The sequence below is a fragment of the Xiphophorus maculatus genome, chromosome 13, assembly GCF_002775205.1.
Source record: "Xiphophorus maculatus strain JP 163 A chromosome 13, X_maculatus-5.0-male, whole genome shotgun sequence".
Lineage (NCBI taxonomy): Eukaryota > Metazoa > Chordata > Actinopteri > Cyprinodontiformes > Poeciliidae > Xiphophorus > Xiphophorus maculatus.
The window spans coordinates 27,379,792-27,403,020 of record NC_036455.1 but is presented as its reverse complement, the minus strand read 5'-3'; the positions used below and the strand labels follow the sequence as shown (position 1 = coordinate 27,403,020).

General features: G+C 42.1%; 1 protein-coding gene across 2 annotated transcripts in view; it reads right to left on the bottom strand.

The window, feature by feature from the left end:
* LOC102221607 (phosphatase and actin regulator 4A-like) overlaps window positions 1–1,414 on the bottom strand; it is a 34,894-nt gene extending 33,480 nt beyond the window's left edge. The window contains exon 1 of one of the 2 annotated variants that reach the window (XM_023345432.1): window positions 1,092–1,414. The gene's annotated coding sequence lies outside the window, so the exon portion shown is untranslated. Of the gene's footprint in view, window positions 1–72; window positions 166–1,091 lie in introns of those variants that run through there. The other variant, XM_023345434.1, reaches the window with a different exon arrangement.
* Window positions 1,415–23,229: the final 21,815 nt, after the last annotated feature.

The window sequence follows — 23,229 nt, the reverse complement described above, 5'->3', positions numbered from 1 at the left end:
AACCCTCAGCCTGGATAACGAAGTTCAATATTCAAAACAGTAAATGTACAAAGCACCAGAAACACGACTGACCTGAACAACGGCGCTGTCTATTTACAACAAGCAGCTCCTTTTTGTCCTCCAGCTGTATGGTCGTCCCTACCGGGTGTGCTGCCGTTTTCAGGCACACAGTGCTTGTCAGAACAAGAATAAGGGGTTGACAAAGGAATGTCCTGGAATGCTTGGTAAAAGGGCAGACTTGTTCCTTCTACTTCATGCCTTAACCATCCCGGTCATAAAAAGCCTCAGCTGGTATTCAAACATGGAGTACATGTTGGGAATCCAGAAGGATAAATTCAGGTGTTCATATTTAGGTGTACACTGACAGCACACACTTTAGCATCTGATTCCACCTCTAATCTGGAACCAAACTACAACGCCATTTCCCTGTTTTTGAGGAACGTGAACTACATTTGATCAGCTTTAGCACAAAATATAAAACATAAACCTGAAGTGTATTATTCTACATTGATGAATTCATAATTTACACACCTGCTTCCTGTAGATACTTGATCCAATTTAATGTTGTCTATGAGTCAAGACAGTCTAGAAATCCCCACAATTAGCTTAAAATAATTGGCTCCTTAATCTCAGACTGTGTATTAATGAGACTGTAAACAATGCAGAATATTGCAGTGAAGGTTGGGTCAGATTCACCCAGATTTTCGCAAAAAGGGTGGAATAACCCTTTACCCTGCTTCTAATCAGATACGAACTTCAGCTAACAGGTTAGATAACTTCTACAGCTTATTTAGCTTTGTCCCAACAAACGCCAGTCAAATACTGAACGACACAGTTTGGAATATAGCCTTACTCTACGAGCAATGTTTCTGTTCCGGCCTAACCAAACTTGGGTAGTTAGTACAGAGTGACTTATTACATCAACAAAGGTATAATGCTAATCCCTGACCGCTGGCGGCTAAAGCTGAGTAAGCCAGCAACAGGTGGCTACATCTTGTCCCACTGCTGCTGTTGCTATGCGAGTTTAATAAAAATAGATCCCACTTCTCATCCCTGTTCACCGTGGAGTGTCGCGCGCAGCAGGTACTCACCTTTTCTAGTACTTTAACTGTGTGGAGATGTGGAGACGCGTTTCCCACCGGCGTCCTGGTTACTCCTGACACTCCTCGCTGCTGTCCATGACCTACAGGGAGCACAAGGCGGAACAAGCTCCCACGAATTAGGTTTCAGTCTAATTAAGTCACAAAACTAACTTTGAGAACAGGAGGGCAAAAGTACAGCGTAAACACATCCGCTGAATATTCCGCAAACTTCTTCCGCGTACTTTAAAATAAAGTATTCACACTTATTCTGTCGACAATTTGTTGTCAATGGATACTTGGACGTTAACCTCCGAAGATAGATTACACACTGATGCGCATGCGTACTTCTGCTGGGGAAGTTGCTCCTGCACCTGACCTCCGAGCACGCGCCGCGGGCACGGGGGTAAACCTCAGCCACGTGACCGGAAATCTTACAGGAAATGACCTTTTTCTCGGGTTTAATTTGTGTTGGAAGTGGTTAAAATGGTCAAAGGGGGTTAAAGTTTAGCTGCTGAAACGTTTAGCATTTTTACTAAAGAATACATCAAGTTAAAAATAAATAACCTAAGCATAATACATATGATCCAGTGATTACCAGGACCTGATATTGTTTGAATTTAATCTTAAGCAAAATATCAAATATCATGTTTTGTTATTACATAAAACAAAATGAATCTTGCCTGAAAATCTGGAGTGTGTTGCAAAAGAATTCAAAGCCCTTTTTTCACATATTACGTTACAACCACAAACTTCAGCATACTTTATTTAGGGTGACCATGTTTTACTTTGGGAAGACCCCGACAACGTGCAGCGGGGGGGGGGGGGGGGGGGGTTGTTGGGGACACCAGAACACATTAGAGCGAGGTAGGGGGGGGGGGGGGGGGGGGAATGGGGTGCTTACGCGGCTCAGTGATTACGTGACACGCAGCGCCGTGCGCAGTGCCCTACAATGCACTGTAAGCTATGTAATGTGTTTTGAGGCAGTTGACCAAAATCCCGGACGATTTTGAAATTCCCCCCGGACATCTTTTTAGGTCTGAAAAGTAGGACATGTCCGGGAAAAAGAGGACGTCTGGTCACCCTACCTTTATTTGGGTTTTATAAACTAGACCATCACATAATTGTGTTTTTGTGAAGCAGAACAAAACAAAGACACACATATATATATATATAAAGTGTGTGTGTTAGGGTTAGGGGTTAGGGTTAGGGTTAGATGTTTACAGATGTTTACTATGTTGCATTATTATCATGTAAAACACTTTGAAATACCTTATTAATTAAATGTGCTACATAAATAAACTTGATTTGACTGGGCCATCCCTGCTAAAAGGTCAACCTGTGCACCAGTTTCTCCAGCTTCTTTTCCCACCTCTTGGTGCTTCCAAGATTGTCATGTATTTAGCATATTCTATTTTTGCACAAACAGGTCTTCAAGACGCACAATGACCCTCAGCTAAGTGGTTCCGAAGTGGCTTAACAATAACAAATCCCACGTCATGTTGTGACCATCACAAAGCCCTGATCTCAAGTGGGAGCACATCTGAAGAGGTGCAAGGAATGGGCAGTTCAGCAAAAATATTTTAAGAAGCTTGAGGAAGAAAACTGAAAATATTTTACCCAAGTAATGCAGTACAAATGCAATTTCAAACGCTGAAGAACTGAATGTAAATTCATATTCTTTTTGAAATAATCCAAAAAATAATCTCAGACATATTCTTTTTCTCCTTATTGTGGAATTTAGCATATAGAAGTAATTTGGGTGATTTTAACTGACGTAAAACAAGAAATGTTTGGTCTGATTTAATTTCAGACAGTGAGAAAAAAAGGTAGATGTGTCTATTTATTTGGTGTATGAAAACGTCTGGTTTCAACTATAGAGGCTAGAAAACTTAATTGTGATTTCCTGTGGGATCAGCACCTTTCAACTCATATAAACTAGTGTCAAAATAACATAGTACAGCTTGAGCAATTATGCAAAAAAGAATGGGCTAAAAATTGTAATTCAATTTAAGGAAACACAACATTAAAGACTTGCAGATTGCAGTGAGAGCGGTCTAGACAAAGTACTGAAAAGGTCATGTGGACGCAAACACTAAATAGGGACATGGGGAGATAAAAGATTTTTGATACTTTGTAGACTTATTTATCTAACCCCTCTCAGTTCATACAAATTGTAATATCAGATAAAAATTGTTTAAAAAGTATAACATGCAGTTTTGAAATTCTGAGTATTAAATGGTGGCATTTTTGTGCTTGTTTTGGACTGAAACAAACACAAACGTTGAACAACTCTGACCTCTTCTGGCCATTCCTCTCACTACAACATCATAGCAGGACCGCTGTACTTCTCTTAGTACTCTACAAACCTCCTATCAGTGAGATAGTCTGCCACCTAGCGGTCATACTGAGGTCATGCTGCTGATGTACAGGGTAGGGGTCATTGTTGGAGATCCAGGGCACACCATTCAGCATTTTTGTAACTCTTAAATAATCATACTGTAGTCTAAAATAAGAGCAGAGACGTCATACTCAATTATTCTGTCTTTGAATTCAAACAACATGGAGAAAAATGATCTTGATTAAATTCTTTCCCTCCGTCCTTCAGTAACCAAAGAACAAGGTATGAAGGTTAGAACTGATAAAATAAAAGGTGTGTGCCTTTTGTTTTTCGTGTGTAAATACAAACAGTACTACTGCTGTGTGTGGTGGGAAATGCAACTGCAGTCATTCCCAGTTCGCAGTTGTTTTGTTTTTTAGTCTGCAAACTCTTGTGAACAGCTGTCTGTGGGAGTCACTGCTGCTTATGAAGGAACAGTCAGAAGAAAGCATGCCCGCCTGTGACCTTTCCACTGACCCAGACGTTCAGAGGTCCAGACAGTGATTCCCACCCTGTAACTGGAGCTATTTATAGGATGTCTTTTTTTTTATAGCTGACCTTACTGGTTTTGGGCAAAAGTGTGGAAATAAGTTTTATTGTTAAAGGAGGGAGATATTGTGATTCAAGGAAAATGGGAAACTTTTTATAGCTACATTGTTTGATTCTGTCAACAGCCAGTTATTTTTCACTTTTATTTCCATCAGTGGCCTTCCATAAGCTCCTCCATGGGCTGCCACCTTATCGTGGTGGAGGGGTTTGAGTGCCCCAATGATCCTAGGAGCTATGCTGTCTGGGGCTTCATGCCCCTGGTAGGGTCACCCAAGGCAGACAGGTCCTAGGTGAGGGACCAGACAAAGAGCAGCCCGAAGACCCCAATGATGAAGGAAAACTTTGGACTTGGTGTTCCCTCGCCCGGACGCGGGTCACCGGGGCCCCACTCTGGAGCCAGGCCTGGAGGGGGGGCACGATGGCGAGCGTCTGGTGGCCGGGCTTTTACCCATGGAGCCCGGCCGGGCTCAGCCCGAAGAGGAAACATGGGCCCCCCCTCCCATGGGAGGGGCCAAAGGGGTCGGGTGCAGTGTGGGATGGGTGGCAGCAGAAGGAGGGGACCCTGGCGGTCCGATCCTCGGTTGCAGAAACTGGCTCTTGGGACGTGGAATGTCACTTCTCTGGTGGGGAAGGAGCCGGAGCTAGTGCGTGAGGTCGAGAGGTTCCGGCTAGAAATAGTCGGTCTCACCTCGACGCACGGCTCTGGTTCTGGAACCAGTCTCCTTGAGAGGGGCTGGACATACTTCCACTCTGGAGTTGCCCAAGGTGAGAGGCGTCGGGCAGGAGTGGGCATACTTGTTGCTCCCCATCTCGGCGCCTGTACGTTGGGGTTTACCCCGGTGAACGAGAGGGTAGCATCCCTCCGCCTACGGGTGGGGGGACGGGTTCTGACTGTCGTTTGTGCTTACGGGCCGAACGACAGTTCAGATTACCCACCCTTTTTGGAGTCCTTAGAGGGGGTACTGGAGAGTGCTCCTCCTGGGGACTCCCTTGTTCTGCTGGGGGATTTCAACGCTCACGTGGGCAATGACAGTGAGACCTGGAGGGGCGTGGTTGGGAGGAACGGCCCGCCCGACCTGAACTCGAGCGGTGTTCTGTTGCTGGACTTCTGTGCTCGCCATGGATTGTCCATAACGAACACCATGTTCAAGCATAAGGGTGTCCATATGTGCACTTGGCACCAGGACACCCTAGGCCGCAGTTCGATGATCGACTTTGTCATCGTTTCATCGGATCTGCGGCCGTATGTCTTGGACACTCGGGTGAAGAGAGGTGCGGAGCTGTCCACTGACCACTACCTGGTGGTGAGTTGGCTCCGGTGGTGGGGGCGAAAGCCGGTCAGACCTGGCAGGCCCAAACGTGTTGTGAGGGTCTGCTGGGAACGTCTGGCGGAATCCCCTGTGAGACAGAGCTTTAACTCCCATCTCCGGCAAAACTTCGAACACGTCCCGGGGGAGGTGGGGGACATGGAGTCTGAGTGGACCGTGTTCCGTGCCTCCATTGTCGAGGCGGCCGATCGGAGCTGTGGCCGCAAGGTTGTCGGTGCCTGTCGCGGCGGCAACCCTCGAACCCGCTGGTGGACACCTTCGGTGAGGGATGCCGTCAGGCTGAAGAAGGAGTCCTATCGGGCCTTTTTGGCCTGTGGGACTCCGGAAGCAGCTGATGGGTACCGGCGGGCGAAGCGGCATGCGGCTCGGGCGGTTGCTGAGGCAAAAACTCGGGCGTGGGAGGAGTTTGGAGAGGCCATGGAGAAAGACTTCCATACGGCTTCGAGGCGATTCTGGTCCACCATCCGGCGTCTCAGGGGGGGGGAAGCGGTGCAGCACCAACACTGTTTATAGTGGGGATGGTGTGCTGCTGACCTCTACTCGGGACGTTGTGGGCCGGTGGGCAGAGTACTTCGAAGACCTCCTCAATCCCACCAACATGCCTTCCACTGAGGAAGCGGAGCCTGGGGACTCTGGGTTGGGCTCTCCAATCTCTGGGGGCGAGGTCGCCGAGGTGGTTAAAAAGCTCCTCGGTGGCAAGGCCCCAGGGGTGGATGATATCCGCCCGGAGTTCCTTAAGGCTCTGGATGTTGTAGGGTTGTGTTGGTTGACGCGACTCTGCAATGTCGCATGGACATCGGGGGCAGTTCCCCTGGATTGGCAGACTGGGGTGGTGGTCCCCCTGTTCAAAAAGGGGGACCGGAGGGTGTGCTCCAATTATAGAGGGGTCACACTCTTAAGCCTCCCTGGCAAGGTCTATTCAGGGGTCCTGGAGAGGAGGGTCCGTCGGATAGTCGAACCTCGGATTCAGGAAGAGCAGTGTGGTTTTCGTCCTGGTCGTGGAACACTGGACCAGCTCTACACCCTCGGCAGAGTCCTGGAGGGTGCATGGGAGTTCGCCCAACCAGTCTACATGTGTTTTGTGGACTTGGAGAAGGCGTTCGACCGTGTCCCTCGGGGAGCCCTGTGGGGGGTTCTCCGGGAGTATGGGGTACCGGGCCCTTTGATACGGGCTGTCAGGTCCCTGTATGACTGGTGTCAGAGTCTGGTCTGCATTGCCGGCAGTAAGTCGGGCTCGTTTCCGGTGAGAGTTGGACTCCGCCAGGGCTGCCCTTTGTCACCGATTCTGTTCATCACTTTCATGGACAGAATTTCTAGACCAGCCAAGGTGTTGAGGGGATCCGATTTGGTGGCCTTAGGATCTCATCTCTGCTTTTCGCAGACGATGTGGTCCTTTTGGCTTCATCAGATCGTGATCTGCAGCTCTCGCTGGAGCGGTTCGCAGCCGAGTGTGAAGCGGCCGGGATGGGGATCAGTGCCTCCAAATCCGAGGCCATGGTCTTGAGCCGGAAAAGGGTAGAGTGCCTTCTCCGGGTCAGGGGGGGTGTCCTGCCCCAAGTGGAGGAGTTTAAGTATCTCGGGATCTTGTTCACGAATGGGGGAAGAAGGGAGCGGGAGATCGACAGGCGGATTGGCGCAGCGTCTGCTGTCAAGCGGGCGCTGTACCGGTCCGTCGTGGTGAAGAGAGAGCTGAGCCAAAAAGCGAAGCTCTCGATTTACCGGTCGATCTACGTTCCCACCCTCATCTATGGTCATGAGCTTTGGGTCATGACCGAAAGAACGAGATCGCGGATACAAGCGGCCGAAATGGGTTTTCTCCGTAGGGTGGCTGGGCTCTCCCTTAGAGATAGGGTGAGAAGCTCAGTCATCCGGGAGGGACTCAGAGTAGAGCCGCTGCTCCTTCACATCGAGAGGAGCCAGTTGAGGTGGCTCGGGCATCTGGTCAGGATGCCTCCTGGACGCCTCCCTGGTGAGGTGTTCCGGGCACGTCCCACCGGGAGGAGGCCCCGGGGAAGACCCAGGACACGCTGGAGGGACTATGTCTCTCGGCTGGCCTGGGAACGCCTCGGGATTCCCCCGGAGGAGCTAGAAGAAGTGGCTGGGGAGAGGGAAGTCTGGGCCTCCCTTCTGAAGCTGCTACCCCCGCGACCCGACCTCGGATAAGCGGAAGAAGATGGATGGATGGATGGATGGATGGATGGATGGATGGATGGATGGATGGGCCTTCCATAAGCCAAAGACCTCATGAAATTTTTAAAATTATATTGCATGTAAATAGATTTTTGATGGTTGGAGTTGATCGCATGCCTGATATATAGATTGTCACCCAACTGTACCTACATTGTTGAAATTTCTTCTTAGAGGCTGTTTTCATGCAATATTTCATTGTGCTTGTTATGTGCTTCGGCACATTGTATTTATTTCTGTCTATTTTTTTTTCAATTGGATCATTTTGTATAGAAGTTAGTTGTATGATTTTTTTTGTTGTTGTTTAATATACTTTGGAGTTTTGATAATTCTTTCTTGTAATTTGGTCCGTTAATTTGTGACGCTGTTGGACCGCCTATAAATAGGCTGGGTTGCGCCAGGTAAAGGGCGACGCCCACTCCCAACCAACACCCAGGATGCGTTCTGACGCGGTGCGCACGTCTCCAGCCTGCCACACGGTAGTTTTTGTTAGCCGTTTGTTTGGTTGATGTTTTTTTTGTTGTAATTTTTGACCTGGTGGGACCGGTTGTCTTGTTTTCGATTTTTCTTTAACAGTAGTTTCTTTTTTCTTGTAGTCCGGTACTAGCAGGGGCTTCGACGGCCCTGTATAGGGTTGGCCCCCTGCTGTACCGTTTTGTTCTGTTTGATCGGCTCATCAGGTCCAACTTTCTGTTTATACTTTGGGATTTTTGTTTTCTTTTTTTTTTGCAACACGGGGAACCGAGGATTTAATTCTCTCTTTTTCTTCACAGAAAAATCAAAAGAAGCTCATCTTAAAGAAAAAGGTCGAGAGAGTTGAAATAAAAATTACTTTTGAATCCTCATTTTTGTCTTCGTGTCCTCAAATATGTTGTGCCCTTTGTGGATGTAACAGTGCTCATGTTTAGGTTTATTGAGATCCCCATTAGCATTAGCAGTATGACGAAGTCAGTTCACATAAAACACACAGATAACATTCACGGAAAATCATATTGACTTTCTATGATACAGATGAAGTATTAAAATACAGATGACGTACTAAAATAACTTTCCATTTTCCATCACTTTCAAAGATAGTTTAAGATAGGGAAATATATATTTTCAGTTACACTGTTCCACTGATGGGATTTCTGGCTCTTTTTCAAGGGAACCGAATGATGCATTCAATTCAAAGAGCCATTCAAGTCAATCATTTGAGAATGTATATAATTTTAATCAAGAACAAGCCTTTTTTTCCTCCCCTCCAGGGGGTCTTTTGTGGGCTCTAGTGCCCCTTATATGAAAGTAGGCTGACAGGAAAGGGCGAAGACATACAGCAAATGTCGCCGGGAATCAAACTCGCGACAGCCGCATCGAGGACTCAAGGCCTCCAAACGTGGGTCGCGCTATCCCCTACGCCACCACAGCACGCCCAGAACAAGCCATTTTATTCCTAATCTAGTTTTATATTCATTTAGAGAAACCTGGCATGTTTGGGTGAAATTCACAAAAAAGTGTCAAATAATCTACATTAAATAAATTGACAAATAAAAACAGTGAGCAATGGGCCTGCCCTGTGTAATCTGATACCATAGACTGATTTCAAATTAAGTTAAATACCAATAGCTACTGCAGTGCATGCAGAGCATTACAAACAAGTAAAGTAGCAAAAAACAAAGAGCGGCTCTCACAGCTGAGACTCAAGTCCTATGGGTCAGGGTAAAGAGTTGTTCAAAAGAATCGGATCATTCATGAACGTCACATCACCACTTTGCTCCTTGGAACATTCACTACCTTGGATGAGAAGCAATGCACAGGACTCATGGTAACCCACTGCTCCAGGTATCCCAAACAATCAGAAGACCATTTATCTAATAAATGCTGCCTCTCTTTTACACTAGGTTGTTACCCAAAGGGTGTGTCAACGCTTTGGGTAACGCTTTGGCTGCATTGGTGGCAACCTCATTCTGCATTAATTTTTAAAGATAGTGGCTATTGGGTTACCTGAAGGCGTTGATTCAGAGTGTATCATACAAACTTTTACACCACAAAAATGGGTAAAATCCATATATCTGTCCATTATCTAATATATGGTCCAATGGTCTTTGGGCAAGAGGCAGACAACTCACCAGCGCACAGAAAAACAAATCCCAAATCACAGACATACCCCAGCCCAGTTGTGCAGTCCACAGTCCACTGGGACAAACAGAGTTCCTTCTTATATACGTCACACTTTCAGTATATAACATCGAAAGAAAATTTGAAAGTCTGCATTGTGATCCGACAATGACCTCCTTTATCTTAAATTTGGAACCAGTGAACAATAAAAGGAAACTGGACCCGCTGCACCCTGAAAGTACTGACTACAAACATGCTGGATGGCACCAGACTGGCAAATTTAAGACCAGCACAATGCATGAGCTGTTTGATCCATCCTACCCATGTCTTTAAGGTTATTTTTAGTTAGCTCAATTATTTTTGACTGCCCGATGTTGAGTTCCTCAAAAATCCTCTGTAAAATCTCAAGCTGCTGATCAGCTGTGACTGTTTCAATCATCAATCAAGAATCAGGCAGAACAATTCTGGATTCAGTCTTGGGTTACTAAACTTTAGTTAACCTTATGAGTCTTTCTAAGATTATCAAGAGGTAGTGTCTCTTTACTTGACAGAAACCTTTAAATAGGACATTGTTCTGTTCAGTTTGTTGTTGGTTCAGTGTGTTAAATTGGCAGGTGTTCATTTTTAAAAAACACATAAAAACTTCTATTTGACACTTTGGCAATAATGAGGGTGTTCCTGGTGAACTTTGAATACAGAGGTTAATATATTACTACCACATTAGTTAATATATACACAGCTTGTTTGCATCAGAGAACCTGTTTTGTTATGTCATGTCTATCCCTGATTGTTCCGCCATTAGAGTCTGGTTAGTTTCAGAGTTTAATTGTATCAATCAATCATTTTATTTTTCTCTCTCTTTTTTTTTAATAAAAAACACATTTTTAACCAATTTTGTGAGGAAAAAACCCTCCATTCTACTGTTAAAATGTTTACTTTTGGGACTCAGTTAAAATTTTTAACCAAGTTAATAATCGCATTTCAACTGAAAACCATACATCGACAAAAAGAGCATTTTTGTTGATACAGTTTTAATTCAAAACCCTTTTTGGTGCTAAATTAATCTACAAACACACATCTGTGCTGCTGAAACATGTTTAGCATTGAGATGCTATTTCATGCTTGAATAGCTAGGCTAACTCCTGTTAGTAGAACTCGACCACAACAATAGTCTTTTCAATCAGGTCATTTAGAAGCAGGAATTTACTCCCAGTGGGCCAAGAAAAGTGGTTAAATACCTCTGGGGGTAAATACCCCCAGGGGTATTTAACTTCATTTGTTGTCCAGCGCTGTTAGCAGATGCCACGTGTGTGTCAGATTTACAGGCATACCAGAAACACAATACAAGGGATCTTACTCAGGACTTCTGTATGTAAAAAAATAAATAAATAAAAGGATGTGAAATGACGCAATTAATTGCATTAATATTTTTAACGTGTTAAAAATCTGTGTAGTTCAGCAAAATTAGTGCTAAAACCCTAAAAAAAGGAAAAACTTACTATAGATAAGTAGAGGCAGCTGGATTACAAAGTTATAAAGTACATTGTCTTAAGTACAGTGTTTAAGAATTTGTACTTTACTTAAGCGTCTAAGTTTTGGACCCCACTGGAAAACGTGCAGACTGTACTGGGTTAGAAGGATTTGAATGTTCCCCAACAGGAAGGTCAGACCTTGATGGCAGTGAAAGCTCATCGCTTTCACAGCAGAATGGTTCAATTGGCATTATTTGTTTAGAAAACCAAGTGGTTTCACAAAAAAAAAAAAGACCTTAAGAATGTCAACTAATTACTCAGTGACCTAATCTTGTCCTGGAAAAAGTGAAACAGCAACAGATATGGTGGTAATTTTAGGTTGCTGGGGTGAAACTACAAGAGTGATAATAGACCTGCCTCCACTTTCATTGAGCCGCCCTGCAGGAAGCAGACAGGAAAACAAAAAGCTCATCGCCAAGGCTGATTACGCACTGCGCTATCAGGGTATCTCCCAAACACTAGATAAGACAATGCCAAGCAATCATATAAAGGAAACTATGAATGACTCAGAACAATAGCTGACCTTGTTAATGACATTCTGAAACCTGCAACCATAAAAGATGACAGTGACTATAAATTCCTGTTCATTTGACAAAAGACTCCAAGTCCAGGTCTGAGTTAAGCCTGCTGTGTGGTAAAGCAACTGAGAAAACTGGAATCTGAAAAGTGTGGCATGCATTTTATTCAGCCCACTGATTTACTGTCTAATTGTGATGGGATACTAGGGCCATGCTAAGAAAATGTAAAAAAAAATAAAATGATGAGAATAAAGTCATGATATTACAATTTTACTCTCAAAATATGGCTTTATTCTCATATTATTATGGCTTTATTCTCATATTATTATGGCTTTATTCTCATATTATTATGGCTTTATTCTCATATTATTATGGCTTTATTCTCATATTATTATGGCTTTATTCTCATAGGATTTATTTTTTGATATTATCACTTAATTCGTGTAATTTTATAACTTTATTCACATCATTTTTCTTATCGCAATAATCCCTTGTAACCTTACTGACCCTTTGCACATGATGTCATGCTCTTCAGGAAGCGGCTAACACCGCCATTCTGACTTCAAACATTTTTTGATGTAATAGTTTCTATGGATTACTGTATGTTTTTTTAGTGCTATTTTGTACATGATTCAACTTTTTTTAGTTCAGAACAAAAATGTTCTTTTTTTTTTCCTTTTTGCTAAGTGAGCGTGTGAGAAAGGAAAACCCCAGACAACACGGTTTCACTTCAAACTGTTTAAAATTTAAAGCAACTTTTTGACTTTTATTGCCTGACTTGTCAAACAGTAGGACGGTGCAAGGTAAACAGGCAAAACAGCCCAGAATGTCAAAAAAGAGTAAAGGAAAAGTACAACCAGTTGCTGGTTTTTTGGAGTTAGCCGGTAGAATTTATTTGATGACTCTGTCGATGGTGACACACTGTCTGGTTTTGGTATGAGACTCAGGATCGCAGTGTTTGAGCTGGACAAACAGAAAACAAAGTTTATATGATGGCCAGTCAGAAAAAATGGACACGTTCATTCTGAACTGTAGAATGAATGTGAAACCTGACAGCAACACAGTCCAGACTTTACACTCTGGTAAGTTTGACATAACTCTGCTAACAATGGAGCCAGAGTTTTGGAGAATTTTGGTTTAATTTGGACACATTATGGTTTATGATGGCTGGATCACCGTTATATTATCAACTGAAGTGAAGGAAACGACACAAAGACCACTGAAGCAGACACTGAACGCAACTTCCTCCTTCACAAAAAATATCCATGATCTCGATTTGGCCCAAAAGGAAAATGAGTTTTACACCCGGCCCCAAAGGACAAACCATCAAAAACATTGGTTAGTTTATTCTGGCAGCAGAGCCTAAAAAACGATGTTCATAAAGAGAATCAGATAAGAAATGGAGTCCAGTTGCATTCTCTACAAAAGCTCATTGTTTGTTGTTGTAACTGTTGGGTTCACAGGGTCACTGCCTCAAAACACAAAGAAGATTTAAAGATTTATTAAGACAGACAGTCCCTTTTCTCCAGACGGGAGCCTGGCGCTCTGTACTGTGTGGCACAATGTTAGAGACTCAAAACCTGATCCACCCTTCCTACCGTGACCTCCTCCTGTATCATCATGAATAAAGGTCATCACGCTGGGCGTCCCAGGTTGCTAAACGTGAGCATCTGAGCGTGGGCATCATGGAAATAAAACGACTGTTTGTGGCACTTGTCTATAATTAGCCGCCCAAAGATCTGCAGAGGGTCCGACAGGCGTCACTGAAACAAAAGCATCAGAACTTCTGGAACCTGTGACAGTGCAGACTGATAGGACAGAGGTTCTGGCCCAGCCGTTGTTTAGAAGATGATAAACGTTCCCAGAAGGGAATTAGATCACCCTGCACCCCCCAAGCTGTGTTATGATATGTTAGGGATGGAATTTACCTACTTAAATTTACATTCCACAGTGAACACAGGGCTTGTGATTTGTGACCGTTTCATCGTCCATAGTTTAGGTCAGTGTTCTGTTAGTGGAAAAACCCAATGAAGAACCAAAGCAAAAAAGAAAAAAGAGGAGCTTTTTTTTTTTTTGACCAGATTCTGTTTAACCAGATCAGACCAGTTGAGTCTCACTGAAATGTGACATTTTGAACCTTTAGCAGATGTTTCTGCTCTCTATATTTTTCTGTCCTCTGGTATTAGATGCTATGCAGACATTTGGCCATCATAGAGAGGCTTCAGCTATGGGGGATGTTGACCTATTGACCTCTGCAAACAACTGGACAAGTATGGAAGTCCAAGCTGATAAGGATTATGAAATGATAACCACAATACTAACTTTATTTGATGGACTTTGCTTTAAAAAATCAAACACATTATTAGTGCTCTAATAGAGCAACTATACTGGACCCCCAGTATTAATGGGAGTGGCCCACTCTACTTGTGTTCCTTAATGTTTTCAGTCAGATTCTTCAGATGTATTTATTGAGCCATCTGTTAATAACACAGCATATGTTTTCAGATTAATTTGGCAACATAAATAGAGAGCAACCATAGTCCAAGTCTTATCCCCAACAGAACACATCTCAACAGACCAATTTCAAGGCGTTAAATTATGAAGTAAAATTATTTTTTATGTCATGTTTGATTTCTACAGCATTTTTAAGGTGATATAGTGAGTTGACTGTGCTATAAAAAGCACTATGTGCCTGGAAAGCATATGATACTGCCCTTTCAATATTTCTTGTGGTATTGCAAATCTCTGTTGTTTGCACATATTGATTTTCATACATCATAAAAGAGTATTGCTTATTAATGCACAAATATTCATGAACATTTTGTACATTTCTTTTTTTTAAATGATCTTACTCAGTTTCACATTCCTCAGATCAGAGTATGCTATTTTTGATGAACTGGACATTATTTTATGTTGTAATTTTGCCCTTACCGTATAGCATATTATTCTTAATTTTTATTTATTTATTTATTTTTATATATACTAATGATTTTTTAATCTTTGTGAGAACTGATATGCCTTGATTTCCTGTCATTTTGCTGCTATTACACCTAAAAGGTATTTCTATTCTATTCTATTCTATACACCTTTGTTTGCAGCAGCTTTTTGCTTCTTGTTTTGATAACTTTTTTGAATCCTGTCTGGACAAGTTTAAGGGAAAGTAAAACTTAGGAGGAAAAGACAATGCCTCCTTCTTTTTGTTTTGGCTTGTGGAGATTTCCCAGATACAAGTTTCAAAATGTTCCCCAGAAGCTCATAACAAATGTGAATATTGATACAACCAGATGCATGTGGTTCAGATTATAGTGATAGAGTTCTAAATTGTTGTTGTTTTGTTTTCTCTTCCACACAGCTGGAAACAAGATAAAAATAAAAAAATACATACATAACAACAATGTACCAGTTTTTCAAAGACAATTTGTAATAAACTAGCTGGTAAATGTGCTGGCCATCAAAATATAATAATGTCATGATGATGAAATATGTATGTTTTCAACAAAGTTTGAAAAAGAAAAAAACAGTTTTGGAATTTGAAATAGTCCTTTTGTAACAACATGTCAGAGGGTGAAAAGAACAGGTGGACTGAATAACACTAACGATGGCTGCATTCCATTCCGTAGAGCCGGCTCCACGGGGCCACCGCTGCCTTCATGATTTAATATGGGACGCCTCATGGAACAAAACTATTTTTCATCCCAACGTTTCGGAACATTCAAACAGAGAAAAGGCCTCACAACATGTAAGAGAAAAACCCTGTCTGCACTAGTAAATACAACTGGAGAAAGTTAAAAGTTTATGGATTAAAATCATGCTTAGAGATCCACATTTTCCTGAACCTGTACACCGCAGAGGCCGGGCAGTAGGTATCGATATAAAACACTAACGTGAGCAGATGACACTCAGTGTGATTCATCCTGGCTCAGGTGTTACTGTGTGCTGCTGTTCAACATGCTGATTCTCATGCTAACATTATAAAAACTACGCAGTTCTGACTCATGAGCTCTAGTGACACATTAGTCATGTTTTAAAAAAATATTATGAATATTTAGAAAGTTGACATGAGTAAAGTTACTTATATGTAATAAAAAATGTGTGACCCAATTTACCAGTACATCATTTATCCATTACATAATCTGATAATCATATTGCATTACTACGCTATACTTTTCCATTTATTCATTCCATCCTAGCCTTCTACACAGACTGTATTTCTTTCACTGCCTCAGCCATTATAACCTTGAATTAATATTTATATACTGTACGTATGCTTAAACAGGTAGAAAAACCCCACCAGGACAGAGAGCTGTAAATCACTGCCCTGTACAACAGGAAAATATTAAATTAGCAGTAAGAAGAGGTGTATGTACATAAGATGCTATTCATGAACTCAGACTCCAAAAAATATTAAGCTAGCTTTATAATTGTGGTGATGTATTGAAAATATGCAGCACAAACATTTAGCCCTCTTTCTGCTGCCTGACCAGTTAGGACCTAAAAAAATGAAGCAATAGCAAAGAGCCTAAGCTAGCCATTTGAAACTTTTGTAAACAATGCTGTCTATGAGCCCTAGCTAGGTGTGCTAATTCCACAGACAAGTTAGTTCAACTTGAACAAGTAGAAGCTATGTCTATGCTAGCAAAAACAACCTGGGAAACAATCACCACACCTGTCTCCGACATCCGCCATGTCACGTCACGTGATTAATTTCACGTCCTGCAGGTGAAACGGTCCCCAATAAACACACCTTCCAGAACCTGCTGTTTACAGCGCAATCAATTTCTCTTAAATGTGAAAGCTGACCTCATGTTTCCTTCTAGCGCCACCTGGCTGGACCTCTGTTGAAATAGGTCAGTCACTAAAATATTTTATGTTAAATATTTTTATTAGTCATTGTGTTGTATGGATTTGTTTTCACTTTGACAGAAAATGTTTCTGGTTTTTTTAATGATTATTTTTGTCAAGAAGCCAAATCTTGTTGATCATGATTGTAAAAAAAAAACCATTAGAGTAAAAAGAAATCCAAGGCGGTGAAGACTTTTTATGTTCTGTACACAAAAAGCATTTCTAGATGCCTTCCTCCTGTTTGGACTTGTCAGAATCTCTCACACTTACATTTCTTTGTTGCTTCCCATTTAAAGCATTTTAGATGATCTTAGATCAATTGTTCCTAAATGTGACAATTTTTTAAACTATCTAACATTTTCATCAGAACTTCTGTACAATCACCCGTTGGAATGACTTCACTATTTTTATCACATTTCAGAAGGTTCCCAGATAACCGTGATACACCTGGATTTATCCATGGAAAATCCCTGTGGGTTTTTTGTTTTGTTAGACCTCCACTGTCACTGCAGGTGAAATGAATCGGTCTAAGAGCTTATCTGAAACAAAAGGAATTCCTGCCAAACCTTCTCTGACTGGCGTTATTGTTTTTACCCGTCACGTTCGGAGGACAAGGTGGTTTTTTTGGACTTACTGTAAGTGTCAGATGCCACGCATCACAGCGCCTGGGGAGAAAAAGGAAGAGAAACTATTTGGACAAACAATGGTTCAGTGTAATGAGGTGTGAAGCTTTAGTCTTAGAGATCAGTGTGTAACTCACGGGTAAAGTCCTGTCTAGCGTACATCTCAGACAGATTCGGTGCCGTAGCAGTGTATTCAAACCCATTGATTTTTTCTTGTTTTGCCGCAATACAAGTCTACAGGCCAACACAAAGAACCAATAGAAAATACATTTGTCATTTGTCATTGATGTTGGGGTTCCTCAAGGATGTATTTTTGGGTCACTTTTGTTCAATGCCTATGTTTCCCCCTGGCTCAGAATATTATCGTCTCGTTCCATGCACATCTGGACAAAATCAGTTGATGCCCGTCTGCTAATGACCGGAAAAGCTACATTGGCCACCAAAATAACTTTAAACTGACAAAAGTAATAATGAATAAAAATGTACTGAAACTCAACCAGTGAAAATCCTACATTGCTTTTCAACTGTGGTTAAAATTTAAAACAAAATCTTTTTAAAGAACTAAACTAGTAAAACCGGCTTGGACAAAAATGGTACTGCCTATTTATAGAGTGAAAAGTACTCACTGGTCGGTGATGTGCTGTGTGCCAGAGTGAACATCAACCATTACTCTGCTTAAAGTGAATGAAAAATATAACAATTAACATTAGAATTTTATATTAATCAAATAAAAAGAAAATTTTAGTTAAGAAATGATGGCTTAAAGAAATGTTTGTGTAATATCTACTTTAAACTTTCCATAACTTCAGTCCTGATTGTGTCGCCGTGGTAACTGATCTTTATGATGCCACTCGTCCGCCATTGTTCTCTAATAAATATACTTTGTTTTCATAGAGTAGCCATAATCATCTAATTAAAGAGTTATGTTCACTAACTTGCTGTCTTCCCAGTGCCGTAGTTTGCACCTTCTATTTGTCCCCTAGAAATAGAAGGTGCAACACATAAATAAAATGCTTTAAAGGTTGTGATGCTATGTGATTCAATGGGCATGAACACTTTTGCAAGGCACTTGCACACCATTTTTCTTGGATTTGTAAGATTTTCCGCCAAACATCCACATTTGGAACAACATCAGAGAGGCGAGGAAGCTCCTCACAGGTCAGTAAATTACAGCACGCCTGACTTCCTGGCGTTCACCCGGAGAAGCAGGTGCTCACTTCCATTTTTGGAGAGTCTTTGTCAGGGACAGCAATGGCAACATAGCCAAGACATGAATCAAGCATTGCTCTTTAGTTTTGCACGCAGCACACCGAAGCATGAGGTCATTTGTGTGGAGTATCAAACATTAAGCCACAGTGTACACATTAATACCAGCCTCACCTGCCTGCTGCGTCTTGAGGTTTTGTCTGAGATTTAAAGAGAACTGAATAATAAATACTGAGTTACAATCTGCAGGCAGGTAGATCATTTATCAGTTCAGATTTAGGCTTTGTGACCTTGTTTGAGCTGTGGTGACGCTTTCCGTTTCCTCTGACGTTAGCGGGGAAAACTGCACATCAGGGGGTCTGTGGCAGCATCCAATCATGCTTTGAATGTGTTTGTAGATCATTGTTAGTCGTTCAGTTGGTCTGCTGAGTGAATGTTCAACCTTCAGTCCAGTGACACAAAACTATGGCAAGAGGGAAAGACTTTTCTATACATGGTGTGAAATGCCTGAGACCAGAAATGATGACATGTTTTTGGTTCAGGTTACCGTCCGCTCCTCCTTTCTGCAGTTTGCTGTTACAGGAAGTTAAAGATGGGTAGGAAGAAGAAACAGACAGAAAACGGGAGAGCGAGAAGGATAAACAGAAGCTTTTCAAAGTGGTAGAAAGACAGTAAGTAAGTTATGTCAGTGCATCAAGAGGATGCCTGTAAATATTTAGGTTGTTACTAAAATGACAGATTTTAGGGTGAACATTTTAGGGTGCATTTCCATCCAACACATAGTTGCACAATTTGACATTTCAAAAATAAATTTGCTTTTCAGCAATTTCAAAAAGACAAATTTTTTTGATGAAAAGTTTTTCCGCTAAGATGAGGTGGTTTTTTTAATTTTATTTTTGCCATATTAAAATGGGTTTATTTCACAAACTGCAACGCAAACAATTTTTCCGCATTACACGATCAACAACTGGATGTTGCTACTTGTGAAAACCAAGAAGAAGAAGATGACAGGAAGTTGTTGGAGCATGTTGGCGCGGTTTGTCTTTTGATGACTTCTGGTGTTAAAGTTGTTCATGTGTAATTTTCATTGGGTTTCTTATTTAACACAGCAACTGCAAATTTCTGTTTTTTCCACATTAGCGCAATAACAACAAAGTTCTGCACACATTTATGTTGGAAAAGCAGCTACTGTTTTCCTGTGACTGTGAGCTGCTTTTTTTTAAACAGTAGAACAGATCATAAACAGAAAAATAAAGGAACATCTTTGTGGATATTTCATTGTTCAGACAGTAATTACTTGTTTAATTAGACGGTGAATCATAAAACAGATAAATGACAGAACTTGGAAAGGTAACAGGTCAGTCTAATATTAGAAGGATGCGTAGGAACAGGCACTTTTTAAAACCTTTATTTTTAAAAAGTGGTGGCTTCAATGTGTCTGGATACAAAGTGTGTAGTTGCGCCCTTAAGGGGTTTACATGCTTTAGTTATGCATAGCAACACATGACCTGTTGCCTGTTACTATTTATCATAGTAAAAGTATGTACTTTTACTTTCTGTTTATCACAGCCATTTGAAATGTAAGCATCAGATGGAATCACGCTTTGCTGCGATCTAGACCAGTAGATGGAAACACGGCTAATTCACATTTTCTCTCTCTCTCTTTTTTTTTTTGCGACATTTTAAAAGTTCGCACAAAAGTTACATGCCAATTGTTTGGAAACATAGCTATTGTGGCACTGAAGCACCTTATATAAAATTACATACATATAAAAATATATAGAAAATCTTTATTAAAAAAAGAAAAGATAACTGCTTTTTTTTAGGAACATCTTGAATCATGCAGCCCGCTACCAATGTCTGTGACACTAGTAGAGTAACGCTCTGATACGAGGCGTCTCTGATACGCAGTTTAAAGGTGACGCGTTACCTAAAACACGTCCATGTGGTACCAGTGGACATGCGTGTCAGGACCGTGTCCCTGGCCTTGTTCACACCGTCCTGCCTCTGTCCCTCACGTCTTCACATGCCCAATGTTTTCTTGCCGAAGTCAGAAGATGGACGTCGCCAGGTGCCACAACAAAGGAAATCAGAGATTTCCATCAGCAGTGTTGCACCGAGGACAGTGAGCGTTTACAGAGCAGAAAAGATTGTTTACACTGTTACAATGTGAGAAGATGATTCTCGTTTAGCGGCTATCGCCTCATCTAGCCTACGTGTGCTCACACACAGCAGAAGAAAGGGCCATCTCTACCATCAAGGGAAAAATGTCGTCCAGTGCAGGCCTGCTGAAAAGCTTACATTAAGAGAATAAAGACAAATCTTCTCCTTAAGCAGACAGGAATGTCTGGGACTATTATTGGAAGAAACAATGCTGACAGTTCCTTTAGGAAACATTGACTATATTCATTTCACTCTGCTAAACATCTCTGTCTTTGAGTGATTGCGTCGCTTAATGGATGTCACCTATGAACTCATTGAGGAAGCATCCTGGAATGCCTGCTATTCCAAACAGTTCAGTGACTGTTTATTCTTGTCGCTTAAAGGAAGTTCTCTGAAGTCATGACTCCTGTCACTGGAGCGACTGGAAAGTTCCTCTTCCATGCAGCGAGACGACCACTTCCACTCGCTGTTACTATCCAAGGCTGCTTTCCTTTCTGCCGGTCGGAGGCCAGACTCCATGTTTTGGTATCAGTGGTGTTTGGGCCGCTAGTGGAGAGGATCAGTCTGTTCTGCAAGCTAACCGGGTTGACTCAGAAACAAACCCAGGAAGAGAAAGAATGTACCGACTGGCACTCGGTGTGATCACAGTCGGACTCAGACTGGATCTGAGCTGGAAACACAAAAACAGATGAGGTGGCATGATGTTTCTGTGTATAGACAGACCCATAGGACATTTTCACACTTCTAACCTGTGCAGAGGTTTTAACGGTGCCACAGTTTCTTGGACAGTAATGTGCAAACAGAAGGGTTTTCAAAGACCTTTAGCTTTATGAGTCTTGATCTCCAGAAACTACTGCTGGATTTCAATCAACTTGAAAACTGAAATGCAATTATCTTTCTTGTTGCTAATGCATTTAAGTCTGAGTAAGAAAGACAATTATTTTCTACTACTTTTATTTTAAAAGTCAAACTCTTGTCATTTCTTACTTAATCCCACTTGGCCTCAGAATCCTTGAATCTTAGCTTCACATGATAAAGTGCAGCAAAGAACATTTTCTGTTCTGTTTTACCTGGAGTGAACGAGACTCAGCATAGCTACAACTTAACTTGACAGATCACGTGGAGATGAAGCCATTTTTACTTCCAAAGAAGATACAAAGAAAATGCCGCACATGTGTAAACGTTTATGCTGCATACAACATATAGAGAACCACTTATACAGTTTGTACCAACAAAGGGAGGTCATTTGTGAAAAGTGACCTTTTTTTGTCCTCTCTTTTTTTTGCAGCTCTACAAGATAGATGTAAAGCTTTAGTGTGAATGTGGTTCTGGTTAAGGTTAGGGTTAGGAACAGACAAGGCATTCTTGGGTTAGGCATAAATACAGTCACTAAAATGAATAGAAGTCAATACAATGCAACACGTTTGCAGGGGTGTACAAGGATGTGTGTGTTTCTCTGGTAGACACACACATCCTAGATCCCACATCCAACCTCCAGTTGGACCCAACTGTGATCCTGCAAGGACAAACTGGTACAGACGATGGACAGACAGACGGATGGATGGGCATGGGTTTTAGTTCAATATCTCCTCATATGAGAGGACTTTCACAAAAATGTAACATGCTTTTATAAAAATGAATTTGCACAGACAAAAGAAAACAAAGACTAGATTGCACACATTGTTCAGTAGAAGCACAGTAATTAATACTGCGCGGTGCCGATGAACTGATTACATTTATCGACATAATCGAGCAATCTTCTCTCCCATCCAGCCCCTATCAGATCCGTGCGTCGGCTATAATCACGCTCTTGTTTTCCCGTTGTTTGTCCTCATCCACCAGCTCTGTCCTGGAATTCAGCAGGAATGCAGAAACAGCATCCTGTTTTCATTCAGTGCTCTGACTCAGCCATTCAGACTCCGTCGCACACGTCGGCCCGTTAATTCTAGAGGATGTCAGGTTGGATCAGGGGTGGGCAACTCCAGGCCTCGAGGGCAGGTGTCCTGCCACCTTTAGATGTGTCTCTGCTTCAACACATGGGAGTCAAATAATGAGGTTGTAAGCAGAACTATGGAGAACTTGACTGCACTTAGTAGGTCATTCAGCTATGTGATTGACATGTGTTGGACCTGGGAGACAGCTAAGAGTTACAGGACACTGGCCTGGTTTGCTCACCACTTGTTCAATTGGACTAACTTACTCCAGGTCCCTCCTGTTGCACTATAACCTCTGGGGAAGGCGTTTCTCCAACGGTATCATCTGTGAGTCTGTAGCTCCGTTTTCCATTAACCATGGCATTGTGCAAATTGAAATTGCAACAATAAATATGCGCAATGGAAACATGGCAATTTCAAATGAAATCACGATTTTTGATCAAAGGTTTTTTTGTGCTTTGTGGCCGTATCAAAATAGATGTGTTTCACAAAACTGCAACGGAAACACCATTTCTCACATGACAGGAGTCACATGAACAACAGCCGGATGTTACTACTGGTGGAAACAACGAAGAAGACGACAGGAAGTGGTAGGAGGATGACGGTTTGTTTTTGTTTTTTCTGGACAACATGCATCTGGCTCCACCAGAGCTCTCAGAGCATCACAGTTCATAAAAAATTGTGTCAATCTAACGTGTTGAATCTGTAACTCTTCTGTAAAATCACCAACTACAATTTCCCCAAAACGCCACATACATTGCCTCTCCCAAGTAGGCGGGACTTGCTGCTCC